Source organism: Petromyzon marinus, unplaced genomic scaffold, assembly GCF_048934315.1.
Source record: "Petromyzon marinus isolate PM22_M1 ecotype Great Lakes invasive population unplaced genomic scaffold, UKy_Petmar_22M1.pri1.0 PM_G_Scaffold_97, whole genome shotgun sequence".
NCBI classification, from domain to species: Eukaryota; Metazoa; Chordata; class Hyperoartia; order Petromyzontiformes; family Petromyzontidae; genus Petromyzon; species Petromyzon marinus.
This window is the reverse complement of record NW_027423054.1, coordinates 428,717-450,787: the sequence shown is the minus strand read 5'-3', so window position 1 is coordinate 450,787 and position 22,071 is coordinate 428,717.

The window sequence follows — 22,071 nt, the reverse complement described above, 5'->3', positions numbered from 1 at the left end:
GACCAGCGTGGTGAAGTATGGTCAGGTCACATTGACCAGCGTGGTGAAGTATGGTCAGTACACATTAACCAGCGTGGTGAAGTATGGTCAGGTCACATTGACCAGCGTGGTGAAGTATGGTCAGTACACATTGACCAGAGTGGTGAAGTATGGTCAGGTCACTTTGACCAGGGTGGTGATGTATGGTCAGTACACATTGACCAGGGTGGTGAAGTATGGTCAGTACACATTGACCAGCGTGGTGAAGTATGGTCAGGTCACATTGACCAGAGTGGTGAAGTATGGTCAGTACACATTGACCAGCGTGGTGAAGTATGGTCAGTACACATTGACCAGGGTGGTGAAGTATGGTCAGTTCACATTGACCAGGGTGGTGAAGTATGGTCAGTACACATTGACCAGCGTGGTGAAGTATGGTCAGTACACATTGACCAGGGTGGTGAAGTATGGTCAGTACACATTGACCAGGGTGGTGAAGTATGGTCAGTACACATTGACCAGCGTGGTGAAGTATGGTCAGTACACATTGACCAGGGTGGTGAAGTATGGTCAGGTCACATTGACCAGCGTGGTGAAGTATGGTCAGTACACATTGACCAGCGTGGTGAAGTATGGTCAGTACACATTCACCAGCGTGGTGAAGTATGGTCAGGTCACATTGACCAGCGTGGTGAAGTATGGTCAGTACACATTGACCAGCGTGGTGAAGTATGGTCAGGTCACATTGACCAGCGTGGTGAAGTATGGTCAGTACACATTGACCAGCGTGGTGAAGTATGGTCAGTACACATTGACCAGAGTGGTGAAGTATGGTCAGTACACATTGACCAGGGTGGTGAAGTATGGTCAGTACACATTGACCAGAGTGGTGAAGTATGGTCAGTACACATTGACCAGGGTGGTGAAGTATGGTCAGGTCACATTGACCAGGGTGGTGAAGTATGGTCAGTACACATTGACCAGCATGGTGAAGTATGGTCAGTCCGCATTGACCAGAGTGGTGAAGTATGGTCAGTACACATTGACCAGGGTGGTGAAGTATGGTCAATACACATTGACCAGAGTGGTGAAGTATGGTCAGGTCACATTGACCAGGGTGGTGAAGTATGGTCAGGTCACATTGACCAGCGTGGTGAAGTATGGTCAGGTCACATTGACCAGCGTGAAGTATGGTCAGGTCACATTGACCAGGGTGGTGAAGTATGGTCAGTCCACATTGACCAGGGTGGTGAAGTATGGTCAGTACACATTGACCAGCGTGGTGAAGTATGGTCAGGTCACATTGACCAGGGTGGTGAAGTATGGTCAGTACACATTGACCAGGGTGGTGAAGTATGGTCAGTTCACATTGACCAGGGTGGTGAAGTATGGTCAGTACACATTGACCAGCGTGGTGAAGTATGGTCAGTACACATTGACCAGGGTGGTGAAGTATGGTCAGTACACATTGACCAGGGTGGTGAAGTATGGTCAGTACACATTGACCAGCGTGGTGAAGTATGGTCAGTACACATTGACCAGGGTGGTGAAGTATGGTCAGGTCACATTGACCAGCGTGGTGAAGTATGGTCAGTACACATTGACCAGCGTGGTGAAGTATGGTCAGGTCACATTGACCAGCGTGGTGAAGTATGGTCAGTACACATTGACCAGCGTGGTGAAGTATGGTCAGGTCACATTGACCAGCGTGGTGAAGTATGGTCAGTACACATTGACCAGCGTGGTGAAGTATGGTCAGGTCACATTGACCAGAGTGGTGAAGTATGGTCAGGTCACATTGACCAGGGTGGTGAAGTATGGTCAGTACACATTGACCAGAGTGGTGAAGTATGGTCAGTACACATTGACCAGGGTGGTGAAGTATGGTCAGGTCACATTGACCAGAGTGGTGAAATATGGTCAGTACACATTGACCAGCGTGGTGAAGTATGGTCAGTACACATTGACCAGGGTGGTGAAGTATGGTCAGTACACATTGACCAGAGTGGTGAAGTATGGTCAGTACACATTGACCAGCGTGGTGAAGTATGGTCAGGTCGCATTGACCAGCGTGGTGAAGTATGGTCAGTACACATTGACCAGAGTGGTGAAGTATGGTCAGTACACATTGACCAGCGTGGTGAAGTATGGTCAGGTCACATTGACCAGCGTGGTGAAGTATGGTCAGTGCACATTGACCAGAGTGGTGAAGTATGGTCAGGTCACTTTGACCAGGGTGGTGATGTATGGTCACTACACATTGACCAGGGTGGTGAAGTATGGTCAGTACACATTGACCAGCGTGGTGAAGTATGGTCAGGTCACATTGACCAGAGTGGTGAAGTATGGTCAGTACACATTGACCAGCGTGGTGAAGTATGGTCATTACACATTGACCAGGGTGGTGAAGTATGGTCAGTACACATTGACCAGGGTGGTGAAGTATGGTCAGTACACATTGACCAGCGTGGTGAAGTATGGTCAGGTCACATTGACCAGCGTGGTGAAGTATGGTCAGTACACATTGACCAGCGTGGTGAAGTATGGTCAGGTCACATTGACCAGAGTGGTGAAGTATGGTCAGGTCACATTGACCAGGGTGGTGAAGTATGGTCAGTACACATTGACCAGAGTGGTGAAGTATGGTCAGTACACATTGACCAGGGTGGTGAAGTATGGTCAGGTCACATTGACCAGAGTGGTGAAATATGGTCAGTACACATTGACCAGCGTGGTGAAGTATGGTCAGTACACATTGACCAGGGTGGTGAAGTATGGTCAGTACACATTGACCAGAGTGGTGAAGTATGGTTAGTACACATTGACCAGCGTGGTGAAGTATGGTCAGGTCGCATTGACCAGCGTGGTGAAGTATGGTCAGTACACATTGACCAGAGTGGTGAAGTATGGTCAGTACACATTGACCAGCGTGGTGAAGTATGGTCAGGTCACATTGACCAGCGTGGTGAAGTATGGTCAGTACACATTGACCAGAGTGGTGAAGTATGGTCAGGTCACTTTGACCAGGGTGGTGATGTATGGTCACTACACATTGACCAGGGTAGTGAAGTATGGTCAGTACACATTGACCAGCGTGGTGAAGTATGGTCAGGTCACATTGACCAGAGTGGTGAAGTATGGTCAGTACACATTGACCAGCGTGGTGAAGTATGGTCATTACACATTGACCAGGGTGGTGAAGTATGGTCAGTACACATTGACCAGGGTGGTGAAGTATGGTCAGTACACATTGACCAGGGTGGTGAAGTATGGTCAGGTCACATTGACCAGCGTGGTGAAGTATGGTCAGTACACATTGACCAGCGTGGTGAAGTATGGTCAGTTCACATTGACCAGCGTGGTGAAGTATGGTCAGTACACATTGACCAGGGTGGTGAAGTATGGTCAGTACACATTGACCAGCATGGTGAAGTATGGTCAGTCCGCATTGACCAGAGTGGTGAAGTATGGTCAGTACACATTGACCAGGGTGGTGAAGTATGGTCAGTACACATTGACCAGAGTGGTGAAGTATGGTCAGGTCACATTGACCAGGGTGGTGAAGTATGGTCAGGTCACATTGACCAGCATGGTGAAGTATGGTCAGTACACATTGACCAGCGTGGTGAAGTATGGTCAGTACACATTGACCAGGGTGGTGAAGTATGGTCAGTCCACATCGACCAGCGTGGTGAAGTATGGTCAGTACACATTGACCAGGGTGGTGAAGTATGGTTAGTACACATTGACCAGCATGGTGAAGTATGGTCAGGTCACATTGACCAGGGTGGTGAAGTATGGTCAGTACACATTGACCAGAGTGGTGAAGTATAGTCAGTACACATTGACCAGCGTGGTGAAGTATGGTCAGTACACATTGACCAACGTGGTGAAGTATGGTCAGTACACATTGACCAGGGTGGTGAAGTATGGTCAGTACACATTGACCAGCGTGGTGAAGTATGGTCAGTACACATTGACCAGGGTGGTGAAGTATGGTCAGTACACGTTGACCAGGGTGGTGAAGTATGGTCAGTACACATTGACCAGGGTGGTGAAGTATGGTCAGTACACATTGACCAGCGTGGTGAAGTATGGTCAGTACACATTGACCAGGGTGGTGAAGTATGGTCAGGTCACATTGACCAGCGTGGTGAAGTATGGTCAGTTCACATTGACCAGCGTGGTGAAGTATGGTCAGTACACATTGACCAGCGTGGTGAAGTATGGTCAGGTCACATTGACCAGCGTGGTGAAGTATGGTCAGTACACATTAACCAGCGTGGTGAAGTATGGTCAGGTCACATTGACCAGCGTGGTGAAGTATGGTCAGTACACATTGACCAGAGTGGTGAAGTATGGTCAGGTCACTTTGACCAGGGTGGTGATGTATGGTCAGTACACATTGACCAGGGTGGTGAAGTATGGTCAGTACACATTGACCAGCGTGGTGAAGTATGGTCAGGTCACATTGACCAGAGTGGTGAAGTATGGTCAGTACACATTGACCAGCGTGGTGAAGTATGGTCAGTACACATTGACCAGGGTGGTGAAGTATGGTCAGTTCACATTGACCAGGGTGGTGAAGTATGGTCAGTACACATTGACCAGCGTGGTGAAGTATGGTCAGTACACATTGACCAGGGTGGTGAAGTATGGTCAGTACACATTGACCAGGGTGGTGAAGTATGGTCAGTACACATTGACCAGCGTGGTGAAGTATGGTCAGTACACATTGACCAGGGTGGTGAAGTATGGTCAGGTCACATTGACCAGCGTGGTGAAGTATGGTCAGTACACATTGACCAGCGTGGTGAAGTATGGTCAGTACACATTCACCAGCGTGGTGAAGTATGGTCAGGTCACATTGACCAGCGTGGTGAAGTATGGTCAGTACACATTGACCAGCGTGGTGAAGTATGGTCAGGTCACATTGACCAGCGTGGTGAAGTATGGTCAGTACACATTGACCAGCGTGGTGAAGTATGGTCAGTACACATTGACCAGAGTGGTGAAGTATGGTCAGTACACATTGACCAGGGTGGTGAAGTATGGTCAGTACACATTGACCAGAGTGGTGAAGTATGGTCAGTACACATTGACCAGGGTGGTGAAGTATGGTCAGGTCACATTGACCAGGGTGGTGAAGTATGGTCAGTACACATTGACCAGCATGGTGAAGTATGGTCAGTCCGCATTGACCAGAGTGGTGAAGTATGGTCAGTACACATTGACCAGGGTGGTGAAGTATGGTCAATACACATTGACCAGAGTGGTGAAGTATGGTCAGGTCACATTGACCAGGGTGGTGAAGTATGGTCAGGTCACATTGACCAGCGTGGTGAAGTATGGTCAGGTCACATTGACCAGCGTGAAGTATGGTCAGGTCACATTGACCAGGGTGGTGAAGTATGGTCAGTCCACATTGACCAGGGTGGTGAAGTATGGTCAGTACACATTGACCAGCGTGGTGAAGTATGGTCAGGTCACATTGACCAGGGTGGTGAAGTATGGTCAGTACACATTGACCAGGGTGGTGAAGTATGGTCAGTTCACATTGACCAGGGTGGTGAAGTATGGTCAGTACACATTGACCAGCGTGGTGAAGTATGGTCAGTACACATTGACCAGGGTGGTGAAGTATGGTCAGTACACATTGACCAGGGTGGTGAAGTATGGTCAGTACACATTGACCAGCGTGGTGAAGTATGGTCAGTACACATTGACCAGGGTGGTGAAGTATGGTCAGGTCACATTGACCAGCGTGGTGAAGTATGGTCAGTACACATTGACCAGCGTGGTGAAGTATGGTCAGGTCACATTGACCAGCGTGGTGAAGTATGGTCAGTACACATTGACCAGCGTGGTGAAGTATGGTCAGGTCACATTGACCAGCGTGGTGAAGTATGGTCAGTACACATTGACCAGCGTGGTGAAGTATGGTCAGGTCACATTGACCAGAGTGGTGAAGTATGGTCAGGTCACATTGACCAGGGTGGTGAAGTATGGTCAGTACACATTGACCAGAGTGGTGAAGTATGGTCAGTACACATTGACCAGGGTGGTGAAGTATGGTCAGGTCACATTGACCAGAGTGGTGAAATATGGTCAGTACACATTGACCAGCGTGGTGAAGTATGGTCAGTACACATTGACCAGGGTGGTGAAGTATGGTCAGTACACATTGACCAGAGTGGTGAAGTATGGTCAGTACACATTGACCAGCGTGGTGAAGTATGGTCAGGTCGCATTGACCAGCGTGGTGAAGTATGGTCAGTACACATTGACCAGAGTGGTGAAGTATGGTCAGTACACATTGACCAGCGTGGTGAAGTATGGTCAGGTCACATTGACCAGCGTGGTGAAGTATGGTCAGTACACATTGACCAGAGTGGTGAAGTATGGTCAGGTCACTTTGACCAGGGTGGTGATGTATGGTCACTACACATTGACCAGGGTGGTGAAGTATGGTCAGTACACATTGACCAGCGTGGTGAAGTATGGTCAGGTCACATTGACCAGAGTGGTGAAGTATGGTCAGTACACATTGACCAGCGTGGTGAAGTATGGTCATTACACATTGACCAGGGTGGTGAAGTATGGTCAGTACACATTGACCAGGGTGGTGAAGTATGGTCAGTACACATTGACCAGCGTGGTGAAGTATGGTCAGGTCACATTGACCAGCGTGGTGAAGTATGGTCAGTACACATTGACCAGCGTGGTGAAGTATGGTCAGGTCACATTGACCAGAGTGGTGAAGTATGGTCAGGTCACATTGACCAGGGTGGTGAAGTATGGTCAGTACACATTGACCAGAGTGGTGAAGTATGGTCAGTACACATTGACCAGGGTGGTGAAGTATGGTCAGGTCACATTGACCAGAGTGGTGAAATATGGTCAGTACACATTGACCAGCGTGGTGAAGTATGGTCAGTACACATTGACCAGGGTGGTGAAGTATGGTCAGTACACATTGACCAGAGTGGTGAAGTATGGTTAGTACACATTGACCAGCGTGGTGAAGTATGGTCAGGTCGCATTGACCAGCGTGGTGAAGTATGGTCAGTACACATTGACCAGAGTGGTGAAGTATGGTCAGTACACATTGACCAGCGTGGTGAAGTATGGTCAGGTCACATTGACCAGCGTGGTGAAGTATGGTCAGTACACATTGACCAGAGTGGTGAAGTATGGTCAGGTCACTTTGACCAGGGTGGTGATGTATGGTCACTACACATTGACCAGGGTGGTGAAGTATGGTCAGTACACATTGACCAGCGTGGTGAAGTATGGTCAGGTCACATTGACCAGAGTGGTGAAGTATGGTCAGTACACATTGACCAGCGTGGTGAAGTATGGTCATTACACATTGACCAGGGTGGTGAAGTATGGTCAGTACACATTGACCAGGGTGGTGAAGTATGGTCAGTACACATTGACCAGCGTGGTGAAGTATGGTCAGGTCACATTGACCAGAGTGGTGAAGTATGGTCAGTACACATTGACCAGCGTGGTGAAGTATGGTCAGTACACATTGACCAGGGTGGTGAAGTATGGTCAGTTCACATTGACCAGGGTGGTGAAGTATGGTCAGTACACATTGACCAGCGTGGTGAAGTATGGTCAGTACACATTGACCAGGGTGGTGAAGTATGGTCAGTACACATTGACCAGGGTGGTGAAGTATGGTCAGTACACATTGACCAGCGTGGTGAAGTATGGTCAGTACACATTGACCAGGGTGGTGAAGTATGGTCAGGTCACATTGACCAGCGTGGTGAAGTATGGTCAGTACACATTGACCAGCGTGGTGAAGTATGGTCAGTACACATTCACCAGCGTGGTGAAGTATGGTCAGGTCACATTGACCAGCGTGGTGAAGTATGGTCAGTACACATTGACCAGCGTGGTGAAGTATGGTCAGGTCACATTGACCAGCGTGGTGAAGTATGGTCAGTACACATTGACCAGCGTGGTGAAGTATGGTCAGTACACATTGACCAGAGTGGTGAAGTATGGTCAGTACACATTGACCAGGGTGGTGAAGTATGGTCAGTACACATTGACCAGAGTGGTGAAGTATGGTCAGTACACATTGACCAGGGTGGTGAAGTATGGTCAGGTCACATTGACCAGGGTGGTGAAGTATGGTCAGTACACATTGACCAGCATGGTGAAGTATGGTCAGTCCGCATTGACCAGAGTGGTGAAGTATGGTCAGTACACATTGACCAGGGTGGTGAAGTATGGTCAATACACATTGACCAGAGTGGTGAAGTATGGTCAGGTCACATTGACCAGGGTGGTGAAGTATGGTCAGGTCACATTGACCAGCGTGGTGAAGTATGGTCAGGTCACATTGACCAGCGTGAAGTATGGTCAGGTCACATTGACCAGGGTGGTGAAGTATGGTCAGTCCACATTGACCAGGGTGGTGAAGTATGGTCAGTACACATTGACCAGCGTGGTGAAGTATGGTCAGGTCACATTGACCAGGGTGGTGAAGTATGGTCAGTACACATTGACCAGGGTGGTGAAGTATGGTCAGTTCACATTGACCAGGGTGGTGAAGTATGGTCAGTACACATTGACCAGCGTGGTGAAGTATGGTCAGTACACATTGACCAGGGTGGTGAAGTATGGTCAGTACACATTGACCAGGGTGGTGAAGTATGGTCAGTACACATTGACCAGCGTGGTGAAGTATGGTCAGTACACATTGACCAGGGTGGTGAAGTATGGTCAGGTCACATTGACCAGCGTGGTGAAGTATGGTCAGTACACATTGACCAGCGTGGTGAAGTATGGTCAGGTCACATTGACCAGCGTGGTGAAGTATGGTCAGTACACATTGACCAGCGTGGTGAAGTATGGTCAGGTCACATTGACCAGCGTGGTGAAGTATGGTCAGTACACATTGACCAGCGTGGTGAAGTATGGTCAGGTCACATTGACCAGAGTGGTGAAGTATGGTCAGGTCACATTGACCAGGGTGGTGAAGTATGGTCAGTACACATTGACCAGAGTGGTGAAGTATGGTCAGTACACATTGACCAGGGTGGTGAAGTATGGTCAGGTCACATTGACCAGAGTGGTGAAATATGGTCAGTACACATTGACCAGCGTGGTGAAGTATGGTCAGTACACATTGACCAGGGTGGTGAAGTATGGTCAGTACACATTGACCAGAGTGGTGAAGTATGGTCAGTACACATTGACCAGCGTGGTGAAGTATGGTCATGTCGCATTGACCAGCGTGGTGAAGTATGGTCAGTACACATTGACCAGAGTGGTGAAGTATGGTCAGTACACATTGACCAGCGTGGTGAAGTATGGTCAGGTCACATTGACCAGCGTGGTGAAGTATGGTCAGTGCACATTGACCAGAGTGGTGAAGTATGGTCAGGTCACTTTGACCAGGGTGGTGATGTATGGTCACTACACATTGACCAGGGTGGTGAAGTATGGTCAGTACACATTGACCAGCGTGGTGAAGTATGGTCAGGTCACATTGACCAGAGTGGTGAAGTATGGTCAGTACACATTGACCAGCGTGGTGAAGTATGGTCATTACACATTGACCAGGGTGGTGAAGTATGGTCAGTACACATTGACCAGGGTGGTGAAGTATGGTCAGTACACATTGACCAGCGTGGTGAAGTATGGTCAGGTCACATTGACCAGCGTGGTGAAGTATGGTCAGTACACATTGACCAGCGTGGTGAAGTATGGTCAGGTCACATTGACCAGAGTGGTGAAGTATGGTCAGGTCACATTGACCAGGGTGGTGAAGTATGGTCAGTACACATTGACCAGAGTGGTGAAGTATGGTCAGTACACATTGACCAGGGTGGTGAAGTATGGTCAGGTCACATTGACCAGAGTGGTGAAATATGGTCAGTACACATTGACCAGCGTGGTGAAGTATGGTCAGTACACATTGACCAGGGTGGTGAAGTATGGTCAGTACACATTGACCAGAGTGGTGAAGTATGGTTAGTACACATTGACCAGCGTGGTGAAGTATGGTCAGGTCGCATTGACCAGCGTGGTGAAGTATGGTCAGTACACATTGACCAGAGTGGTGAAGTATGGTCAGTACACATTGACCAGCGTGGTGAAGTATGGTCAGGTCACATTGACCAGCGTGGTGAAGTATGGTCAGTACACATTGACCAGAGTGGTGAAGTATGGTCAGGTCACTTTGACCAGGGTGGTGATGTATGGTCACTACACATTGACCAGGGTAGTGAAGTATGGTCAGTACACATTGACCAGCGTGGTGAAGTATGGTCAGGTCACATTGACCAGAGTGGTGAAGTATGGTCAGTACACATTGACCAGCGTGGTGAAGTATGGTCATTACACATTGACCAGGGTGGTGAAGTATGGTCAGTACACATTGACCAGGGTGGTGAAGTATGGTCAGTACACATTGACCAGGGTGGTGAAGTATGGTCAGGTCACATTGACCAGCGTGGTGAAGTATGGTCAGTACACATTGACCAGCGTGGTGAAGTATGGTCAGTTCACATTGACCAGCGTGGTGAAGTATGGTCAGTACACATTGACCAGGGTGGTGAAGTATGGTCAGTACACATTGACCAGCATGGTGAAGTATGGTCAGTCCGCATTGACCAGAGTGGTGAAGTATGGTCAGTACACATTGACCAGGGTGGTGAAGTATGGTCAGTACACATTGACCAGAGTGGTGAAGTATGGTCAGGTCACATTGACCAGGGTGGTGAAGTATGGTCAGGTCACATTGACCAGCATGGTGAAGTATGGTCAGTACACATTGACCAGCGTGGTGAAGTATGGTCAGTACACATTGACCAGGGTGGTGAAGTATGGTCAGTCCACATCGACCAGCGTGGTGAAGTATGGTCAGTACACATTGACCAGGGTGGTGAAGTATGGTTAGTACACATTGACCAGCATGGTGAAGTATGGTCAGGTCACATTGACCAGGGTGGTGAAGTATGGTCAGTACACATTGACCAGAGTGGTGAAGTATAGTCAGTACACATTGACCAGCGTGGTGAAGTATGGTCAGTACACATTGACCAACGTGGTGAAGTATGGTCAGTACACATTGACCAGGGTGGTGAAGTATGGTCAGTACACATTGACCAGCGTGGTGAAGTATGGTCAGTACACATTGACCAGGGTGGTGAAGTATGGTCAGTACACGTTGACCAGGGTGGTGAAGTATGGTCAGTACACATTGACCAGGGTGGTGAAGTATGGTCAGTACACATTGACCAGCGTGGTGAAGTATGGTCAGTACACATTGACCAGGGTGGTGAAGTATGGTCAGGTCACATTGACCAGCGTGGTGAAGTATGGTCAGTTCACATTGACCAGCGTGGTGAAGTATGGTCAGTACACATTGACCAGCGTGGTGAAGTATGGTCAGGTCACATTGACCAGCGTGGTGAAGTATGGTCAGTACACATTAACCAGCGTGGTGAAGTATGGTCAGGTCACATTGACCAGCGTGGTGAAGTATGGTCAGTACACATTGACCAGAGTGGTGAAGTATGGTCAGGTCACTTTGACCAGGGTGGTGATGTATGGTCAGTACACATTGACCAGGGTGGTGAAGTATGGTCAGTACACATTGACCAGCGTGGTGAAGTATGGTCAGGTCACATTGACCAGAGTGGTGAAGTATGGTCAGTACACATTGACCAGCGTGGTGAAGTATGGTCAGTACACATTGACCAGGGTGGTGAAGTATGGTCAGTTCACATTGACCAGGGTGGTGAAGTATGGTCAGTACACATTGACCAGCGTGGTGAAGTATGGTCAGTACACATTGACCAGGGTGGTGAAGTATGGTCAGTACACATTGACCAGGGTGGTGAAGTATGGTCAGTACACATTGACCAGCGTGGTGAAGTATGGTCAGTACACATTGACCAGGGTGGTGAAGTATGGTCAGGTCACATTGACCAGCGTGGTGAAGTATGGTCAGTACACATTGACCAGCGTGGTGAAGTATGGTCAGTACACATTCACCAGCGTGGTGAAGTATGGTCAGGTCACATTGACCAGCGTGGTGAAGTATGGTCAGTACACATTGACCAGCGTGGTGAAGTATGGTCAGGTCACATTGACCAGCGTGGTGAAGTATGGTCAGTACACATTGACCAGCGTGGTGAAGTATGGTCAGTACACATTGACCAGAGTGGTGAAGTATGGTCAGTACACATTGACCAGGGTGGTGAAGTATGGTCAGTACACATTGACCAGAGTGGTGAAGTATGGTCAGTACACATTGACCAGGGTGGTGAAGTATGGTCAGGTCACATTGACCAGGGTGGTGAAGTATGGTCAGTACACATTGACCAGCATGGTGAAGTATGGTCAGTCCGCATTGACCAGAGTGGTGAAGTATGGTCAGTACACATTGACCAGGGTGGTGAAGTATGGTCAATACACATTGACCAGAGTGGTGAAGTATGGTCAGGTCACATTGACCAGGGTGGTGAAGTATGGTCAGGTCACATTGACCAGCGTGGTGAAGTATGGTCAGGTCACATTGACCAGCGTGAAGTATGGTCAGGTCACATTGACCAGGGTGGTGAAGTATGGTCAGTCCACATTGACCAGGGTGGTGAAGTATGGTCAGTACACATTGACCAGCGTGGTGAAGTATGGTCAGGTCACATTGACCAGGGTGGTGAAGTATGGTCAGTACACATTGACCAGGGTGGTGAAGTATGGTCAGTTCACATTGACCAGGGTGGTGAAGTATGGTCAGTACACATTGACCAGCGTGGTGAAGTATGGTCAGTACACATTGACCAGGGTGGTGAAGTATGGTCAGTACACATTGACCAGGGTGGTGAAGTATGGTCAGTACACATTGACCAGCGTGGTGAAGTATGGTCAGTACACATTGACCAGGGTGGTGAAGTATGGTCAGGTCACATTGACCAGCGTGGTGAAGTATGGTCAGTACACATTGACCAGCGTGGTGAAGTATGGTCAGGTCACATTGACCAGCGTGGTGAAGTATGGTCAGTACACATTGACCAGCGTGGTGAAGTATGGTCAGGTCACATTGACCAGCGTGGTGAAGTATGGTCAGTACACATTGACCAGCGTGGTGAAGTATGGTCAGGTCACATTGACCAGAGTGGTGAAGTATGGTCAGGTCACATTGACCAGGGTGGTGAAGTATGGTCAGTACACATTGACCAGAGTGGTGAAGTATGGTCAGTACACATTGACCAGGGTGGTGAAGTATGGTCAGGTCACATTGACCAGAGTGGTGAAATATGGTCAGTACACATTGACCAGCGTGGTGAAGTATGGTCAGTACACATTGACCAGGGTGGTGAAGTATGGTCAGTACACATTGACCAGAGTGGTGAAGTATGGTCAGTACACATTGACCAGCGTGGTGAAGTATGGTCAGGTCGCATTGACCAGCGTGGTGAAGTATGGTCAGTACACATTGACCAGAGTGGTGAAGTATGGTCAGTACACATTGACCAGCGTGGTGAAGTATGGTCAGGTCACATTGACCAGCGTGGTGAAGTATGGTCAGTACACATTGACCAGAGTGGTGAAGTATGGTCAGGTCACTTTGACCAGGGTGGTGATGTATGGTCACTACACATTGACCAGGGTGGTGAAGTATGGTCAGTACACATTGACCAGCGTGGTGAAGTATGGTCAGGTCACATTGACCAGAGTGGTGAAGTATGGTCAGTACACATTGACCAGCGTGGTGAAGTATGGTCATTACACATTGACCAGGGTGGTGAAGTATGGTCAGTACACATTGACCAGGGTGGTGAAGTATGGTCAGTACACATTGACCAGCGTGGTGAAGTATGGTCAGGTCACATTGACCAGCGTGGTGAAGTATGGTCAGTACACATTGACCAGCGTGGTGAAGTATGGTCAGGTCACATTGACCAGAGTGGTGAAGTATGGTCAGGTCACATTGACCAGGGTGGTGAAGTATGGTCAGTACACATTGACCAGAGTGGTGAAGTATGGTCAGTACACATTGACCAGGGTGGTGAAGTATGGTCAGGTCACATTGACCAGAGTGGTGAAATATGGTCAGTACACATTGACCAGCGTGGTGAAGTATGGTCAGTACACATTGACCAGGGTGGTGAAGTATGGTCAGTACACATTGACCAGAGTGGTGAAGTATGGTTAGTACACATTGACCAGCGTGGTGAAGTATGGTCAGGTCGCATTGACCAGCGTGGTGAAGTATGGTCAGTACACATTGACCAGAGTGGTGAAGTATGGTCAGTACACATTGACCAGCGTGGTGAAGTATGGTCAGGTCACATTGACCAGCGTGGTGAAGTATGGTCAGTACACATTGACCAGAGTGGTGAAGTATGGTCAGGTCACTTTGACCAGGGTGGTGATGTATGGTCACTACACATTGACCAGGGTGGTGAAGTATGGTCAGTACACATTGACCAGCGTGGTGAAGTATGGTCAGGTCACATTGACCAGAGTGGTGAAGTATGGTCAGTACACATTGACCAGCGTGGTGAAGTATGGTCATTACACATTGACCAGGGTGGTGAAGTATGGTCAGTACACATTGACCAGGGTGGTGAAGTATGGTCAGTACACATTGACCAGGGTGGTGAAGTATGGTCAGGTCACATTGACCAGCGTGGTGAAGTATGGTCAGTACACATTGACCAGCGTGGTGAAGTATGGTCAGTTCACATTGACCAGCGTGGTGAAGTATGGTCAGTACACATTGACCAGGGTGGTGAAGTATGGTCAGTACACATTGACCAGCATGGTGAAGTATGGTCAGTCCGCATTGACCAGAGTGGTGAAGTATGGTCAGTACACATTGACCAGGGTGGTGAAGTATGGTCAGTACACATTGACCAGAGTGGTGAAGTATGGTCAGGTCACATTGACCAGGGTGGTGAAGTATGGTCAGGTCACATTGACCAGCATGGTGAAGTATGGTCAGTACACATTGACCAGCGTGGTGAAGTATGGTCAGTACACATTGACCAGGGTGGTGAAGTATGGTCAGTCCACATCGACCAGCGTGGTGAAGTATGGTCAGTACACATTGACCAGGGTGGTGAAGTATGGTTAGTACACATTGACCAGCATGGTGAAGTATGGTCAGGTCACATTGACCAGGGTGGTGAAGTATGGTCAGTACACATTGACCAGAGTGGTGAAGTATGGTCAGTACACATTGACCAGCGTGGTGAAGTATGGTCAGTACACATTGACCAACGTGGTGAAGTATGGTCAGTACACATTGACCAGGGTGGTGAAGTATGGTCAGTACACATTGACCAGCGTGGTGAAGTATGGTCAGTACACATTGACCAGGGTGGTGAAGTATGGTCAGTACACGTTGACCAGGGTGGTGAAGTATGGTCAGTACACATTGACCAGCGTGGTGAAGTATGGTCAGGTCGCATTGACCAGCGTGAAGTATGGTCAGTACACATTGACCAGAGTGGTGAAGTATGGTCAGTACACATTGACCAGCGTGGTGAAGTATGGTCAGGTCACATTGACCAGCGTGGTGAAGTATGGTCAGTACACATTGACCAGCGTGGTGAAGTATGGTCAGTCCACATTGACCAGCGTGGTGAAGTATGGTCAGTACACATTGACCAGGGTGGTGAAGTATGGTCAGTACACATTGACCAGAGTGGTGAAGTATGGTCAAGCAAATCCCTCCTCAACTTCTCACCGGGAGATGAGCATGATGTTTTGTGTTTCTCATTCGTGATGGGACTTTGTAGTATGAACGTTGAGATGTATAAGGGGCACCGAGGGGTGATCAATAAGTTCTGAATCAATCATTGGTTTTGTCGGTAAAGTCACGTGTGTAGAAATACAATAAAATTATATTAAAACAAAAAAACACAATCACGACGTTTCGATCACAACGCAAGCGATCTTCATCAGGTGTCAAGAACAATTCACGGAGTTAAATACAGCAAAAAGATGAGAGACGAGAATTCAATAAACCTGAAACAACATTATGTGAAGCACATCCAGTCAGGCCAACGACACAGCTAGACACTTCCTGGCGGACCACGAATTTCAGAAGAGTGTTACATTTCGTGTTCAACCTTTGGATTGCACGTACCACCTGATGAAGATCGCTTGCGTTGTGATCGAAACGTCGTGATTGTTTTGAGTTAAAGCTTTCGTGACTGCAGTAATTCATATTCTTACCTCATTTGGTAAAGTCACATTGAAGGGAAACAATATTGTTTATATATTTTATATATATTTATTGTTTCCCTTCAACGTGACTTTACCAAAAGAGCTAAGAATGTCGTGATTGTTTTTTTGTTTTTATATAATTTTATTGTATTTCTACATACGTGACTTTACCGAAAAAACCAATGAGTAATTTTATGCAGTCACGAAAGCTTTAATGCTTTATTAAGTTCTGAATTGTCTCGTAGTAAGGTAGGGGCAACTGATGAGGGGTTGACAGCTGCGCCATCGAGAGGGAATCTTGATGGTGACGGTGTTTGTCTTTGTGGGTGAAGGACGCCAGTGGGAGAGCCTCGCCATGGACACGTCAGGTGACGAACTTGGTCGTGGTGCCAGCAGCAGCAGCAAGGCCGCTTCTGACAGCCGGTGATGGCTCTGTGGTGATCGTGATGGGGTTGGTGGTGGCGATTGTGAGGGTGGTAGTGATGGATGGTGATCGTGATGGGTGGTGATCGTAATGATTGTGGTAATGGTGGTGATGGTTGGGGATCGTTATGGTGATTGTGAGGGTGGTAGTGATGGTGGTGATCGTGAGGGTGGTAGTGAGGGTGGTTATCGTGATGGGTGGTGATCGTAATGATTGTGGTAATGGTGGTGATCGTGAGGGTGGTAGTGAGGGTGGTTATCGTGATGGGGTTGGTGGTGATCATGATGATGGTAGTGATGGTTGGAGATCGTTATGGTGATTGTGAGGGTGGTAGTGATGGTGGTGATCGTGAAGGTGGTTATTGTGAGGGTGGTGGTGATGGTGGTTATCGTGATGGGGTTGGTGGTGATCATGATGATGGTAGTGATGGTTGGAGATCGTTATGGTGATTGTGAGGGTGGTAGTGATGGTGGTGATCGTGAGGGTAGTTATTGTGAGGGTGGTGGTGATGGTGGTTATCGTGATGGGGTTGGTGGTAATCATGATGATGGCAGTGATGGTTGGGGATCGTTATGGTGATTGTGAGGGTGGTGATCGTGAGGGTGGTGACCGTGAGGGTCGTGGTGATGGTGGTGATTGTGAGGCTGGTGGTGGTGATTGTGAGTGTGGTGGTGATCGTGATGATGGTGATCATGATGGTGATGATGTTCATGACGATGGTGCACGTGATGGGGATGGTTATGATGGTGATCGTGGTCATCAGGGCCATAGAAAGTAATAGACGACGGTTAGGCAATACGTAAAAAGATGTATTCTTGACCAGGGAGTATACATTTTGTGAAGTATAATTACCTTCTCAGGGAGTATAATCTCCAAAAGTTTTGCACTATTTGACATTGTGCTCCCTAGTTGGATCGTATTCTCCCCGTACAGAAATTCACGATCACATTGTGTCTCGTACATTTTCTCTCCCACCTGTCACAATCCCAACACCAGGTACGATTCCAACACCAATTATGGCCCTTCCACCCAATTATCTCCAGCCGCCGAGGAGGCCTTGACCCTGCTCTCAAGCCCCTCAGGCAGGCCCACCTCTGACGATCTGACAAACGAGCTGGAAGCACTGGTGCAGGAGATTAACGATAAACGTGCCAGGGACTTGGAGATGTTGAACGAGTTCCAGAATTCACTATTATTCGAGGTGAGAGGATGTTACTACGACCCAGGGTCACCTTAATCTGGCTCTCTTGAGCCTCTAGGGCTTAACGCCTGGGTCCTTAGGCGCCCTCATTCTGGCTTTGAAACTGCGAAAGATTTATGAAACAAGCCTCAGAGTTGTAACACTGAACCTGACGGGGAGCCTTCAGACCAAATTGAACGAGGGCCATTTTCAGAAAACGGTTGGCAAAAATCATCAATGATGATTGCATGTGAAAGAAATGCTGTATCTTAAAAAAAACTGACTCAAATCTGATGACTTGATCTCCCTTTTGTACATTTGGGTAAGCAACTTCCGTTGAGATCTTAGAAGTCACCTTTCTTGAGGTGCGCTCTTCAGTGGTCGTTCATGTAACCCACGTAGCAACAAACTCGTTTTTTTTACCAGCTCGACCAGGGGGTGGGCAATTTTTTTGACTCGCGGTGCCACAGTGGGTTCTAAAATTTGACAGAGGGGCCGGGCCAGGAACAGATGGATGGAGTGTTTGTGTGAACTAAATATAAATGACGTGTTAAAAATCATTACGTGAAAGGATCTGGCCTTTAACAGGTAGCAAAGCATTCATTTGCAAGGCACTTTAACAAGTTGCACGAACATAAACGGTACAAAAACATAAATTTTGATTTAAAGCTTTCGTGACTGCAGTGATTCATATTCTTAGCTCTTTCGGTAAAGTCACGTTGAAGGGAAACAATAAAATAATAAAATATATAAAACAATAAAAATTCTCACGACGTTTCGACCATAACACAAACGGTCGTGATCAGGTGCGTCGGTTTGCATTAATTAATTTATTTTAAAATATATTTTATTGTTTCCCTTCAACGTGACTTTACCGAAAGAGCTTAGAATATGAAATACAAAACGTGTCGTAACTCGCGGTCAAAGTGCGCCATCTAATGGGGAAATGGGGGCATTACAGGATAAAGGTAAAATTTAATTTAACAATAATAATATTTGGACAAGTTCGGCGGGCCGGATTATAAAGCCCAACGGGCTGTAGAATGCCCGGGGGCCGTACTTTGCCCACGTCTGAGCTAGACACAACTCTTTCACCATACGGCAGGATTCCTCACGTTGGCTATTAGGCCACGTGACATCACGCACGTTATCTCTGTCTTGGGGGAGCTTGGCTGCAATCTCGCTTTATCTCTTATCTCCAGCTATTTAACAACAAAAAAACACTCAGTGGGACACTCCAAGAGCATTTGACTTACAGCCCACCGGTTGCGCATTTACTTACCGTGACAATGTGTGTTTCCCTCAAGTTTAGTTCAAATAAATGTTTAACGAGGTGAGAACTCAAGGGGCCAGGATAGTCTCATTATTCAAAATCGATCCCCCGAGTCCAAGGTTGACAAAAGAGTAAGCAACAAAGAAAGTACAGAAATTATCAAATAAAAAATCGGAAGAAAAAACAACAACAGCCGCCATTCACCGCTCCGCCACTAACTGGTGGTAATGTCACCAAATAGCTTGCGCCTTTGAATCCATGGTGCCCGTTTCGAAGGCAAGAGGTCATTGGACAGGCCCAGATCATTGTGGGTTAACTGACAGAGGTAAATGGCAGATGCACGGCCTGTGAGCCACACTGTGCCAACTTGTGTGTTTTAGCCGCCCACTGCTCCACTCTCGAGCGTCGCTCCTCCACCCTACATTGATGCTTGCAGAGAGACTGCCTCTAACTGCCCAGTAGCATCCTTCATGAGCCTCCTCCACAGAGGCCGATTTTGACAACACTGGTACCAATCCTTGGCAAGTCCAATCAGCTTTATATTCTCCTGTACCACAGCAGCCCCTGTGTTCTGTAGCTTGTACCATGACCATTCAAGTCCCTTCTTTCTGGCTAGACAGAAACTGATTGGGCATGCGGTGGCTGGGCATGTGGGCTATGTGTCCCAGCTAACACACAGTCTAGCCTCATTGAGGAAGTCACTGGCGTGACTTTGTCCAGATCTTTCAAGAACATGTGAGTTCCTCACAACACAGCCTGGTTAAACGCAGGGTGGATTGGAGGAAGGCCAGCCTGAATGTTTCAAACCGATGCAAAATGTTCCTTTAAATGTGTTCAGTTCCACGAAAACAAAACACGATCATATGAGGAATTGAAAACATTTCCCTCCATTATTGCTTGTAAAATTGCCCTTTCGCCCCCCCCCCTCCCCCCACTGTAGGTGTCTCAGGTGTGCGATGCTTTCCGCTCCTCCGTCATGTCACGTCACGAAGGCTACAATATCCGCTTGACCATGCAGTTTGGGGAAATGGCGACGGTGCTGCAACAAGCTCGACAACAAGAGGTAGCCCTCGCCACCTCGTGGCAAGCCCTGGACTCAATCATGCAGTTACAACAGAGGCCCTAGAGGGCGTCAGTAATGGTCGTGTCAGACATGAGCCCTGGGGTGTTTATTTACAGAGAGAAAAAGCAACGTAGGAAGTTCACAACGCCCATGGCGGATTAACAACGGATTTGTTGGTAAAGTCACGTAAAATAGAAATAATAATAATAAAAGGAAATGAATAAAAAAAACCTACGACGTTTCAATCGCAGCGCAAGCGGCGGTCGTCATCAGGGTTCATATTGGCCATGCCATGTTCTGACTGAGTTCGTACCGGATTGAGGCTTCACTTGAGCCTAACGAGGTGCAGAGTAATGGGAGAAAACTGGCAGAGGAAAAAAAACCCTATAGAGGAATCGAGCCGGAGGACTCCACCATCTGTGGAGGTGCAGATGTGCGTGTTTGGCAGGGGGGATTACACGAGACCAGCACTTGAAACATTCATATGCCAGGTTCCAAAACTTAAATACAAATTGTTGGCTAATCCTTCAAGCACAACATCTAAACATGATCCTGGCCCACTCAGTTTTTATAATTGTCAAGTTAAAGTTGATGTCCTGCTTAAATGTTCAATGGTGTTGTGTTTACAGCCCTTAGCCAGTGTTAGAAATGTCACATTTCAATGATGGGTGTGAGTCGACCCATAGGACAACCACTGTTTACTTCCCTACTTAGTAGTACTAATTGTATTGGCCCTTGAGGGCTCATAGGCTGAGTCAACCCCCAACCTTAGGATTTTATTGGTTTTTAATAAGCTATTAATTCCAAAATTGGATGTTATAAATTTGAGCGCTTTTCAGATTTGTTGCATAGATAGTATGAGTTTTCAGATTTTAGTTAGACCTTTTCGGCAATGTTAATTGTAGAATGTTGTGAAATGTATTCTAATATATTCTTAGCTGTTACTGCAACTGCTTTTAAAATTGCTTTGTACTTGCTGTGCTTTCGTGATGTTTCATGAGTGTTGACCCAGGGCTCACTGAAATAAAATACATCGAGACTCTGGGCTTACACTTGGTTATAAAGTTAATACTGGTAGGAACCTCCTGGTTATTACACCACCAGCCCACAGGGGATTATTGTTGTGTCCGTCCGTCGTGACATCCAAAAATGGGAGGGGTGGGGCTGGGTGGAGAGGGGAGGGTGGGGAGGGGCTGGGTGGGGAGGGTGAGGAGGGGCTGGGTGGGGAGGGGCTGGGTGGGGTGGGTGTGGCTGGGTGGGGAGGGGAGGGTGGGGAGGGAGGATGGGGAGGGTGGGTGGGGAGGGGCTGAGTGGGGAGGGGTGGGGCTGGGTGGGGAGGGGCTGGTCACCCCGTGGTGCCCTTATAAAACTCAACGTTTCACCTACTCACGCCGGCTTGCGCCCGCCCTCACAGTCGGGCGTATTGTGCTGAATGCACCACGTGGTGGTGCCGCCATTGTTGACCCTGGCCATTGACTGAGCAGCCCAACGTCCCTACAACCAGCTCCCTCCCTCCGCAGGAGAATGTGTTATGTTATCTTATGGTTGTGCCTCTACGTGCCTTTGGCCTTGCTTTACATACCCTTTAACGCTCTAAACATTGGGCCTCGCTCTTTGGTTCTTTAGTTAAAGTCACGTGGTAGGTATAAAATAAATTAAATCCGCGACGTTTCGGGCGCAACGCAACAAGCGTCCGCCGTCAGGTGGGACAACCACAGCAAGAAAACAATTGCTGAAGTGGGCAAAAGGGCTGCTGTGACAAGAGGCTATGTAGGTAAGAGAGGGGTTCAGGAGCCAGGGAGGAGAGAGTGGAGGGTGTGGAGTAGGGGCAGTGGAGTGCTGCAAGTGAGTCACATCTAGATTGGGTCTTGCGTTTCATTATCAAGTTACATTTTCCGAAAGCGCACCAACCTGCTCTCATCCGCTTATTTTGTAAGTTT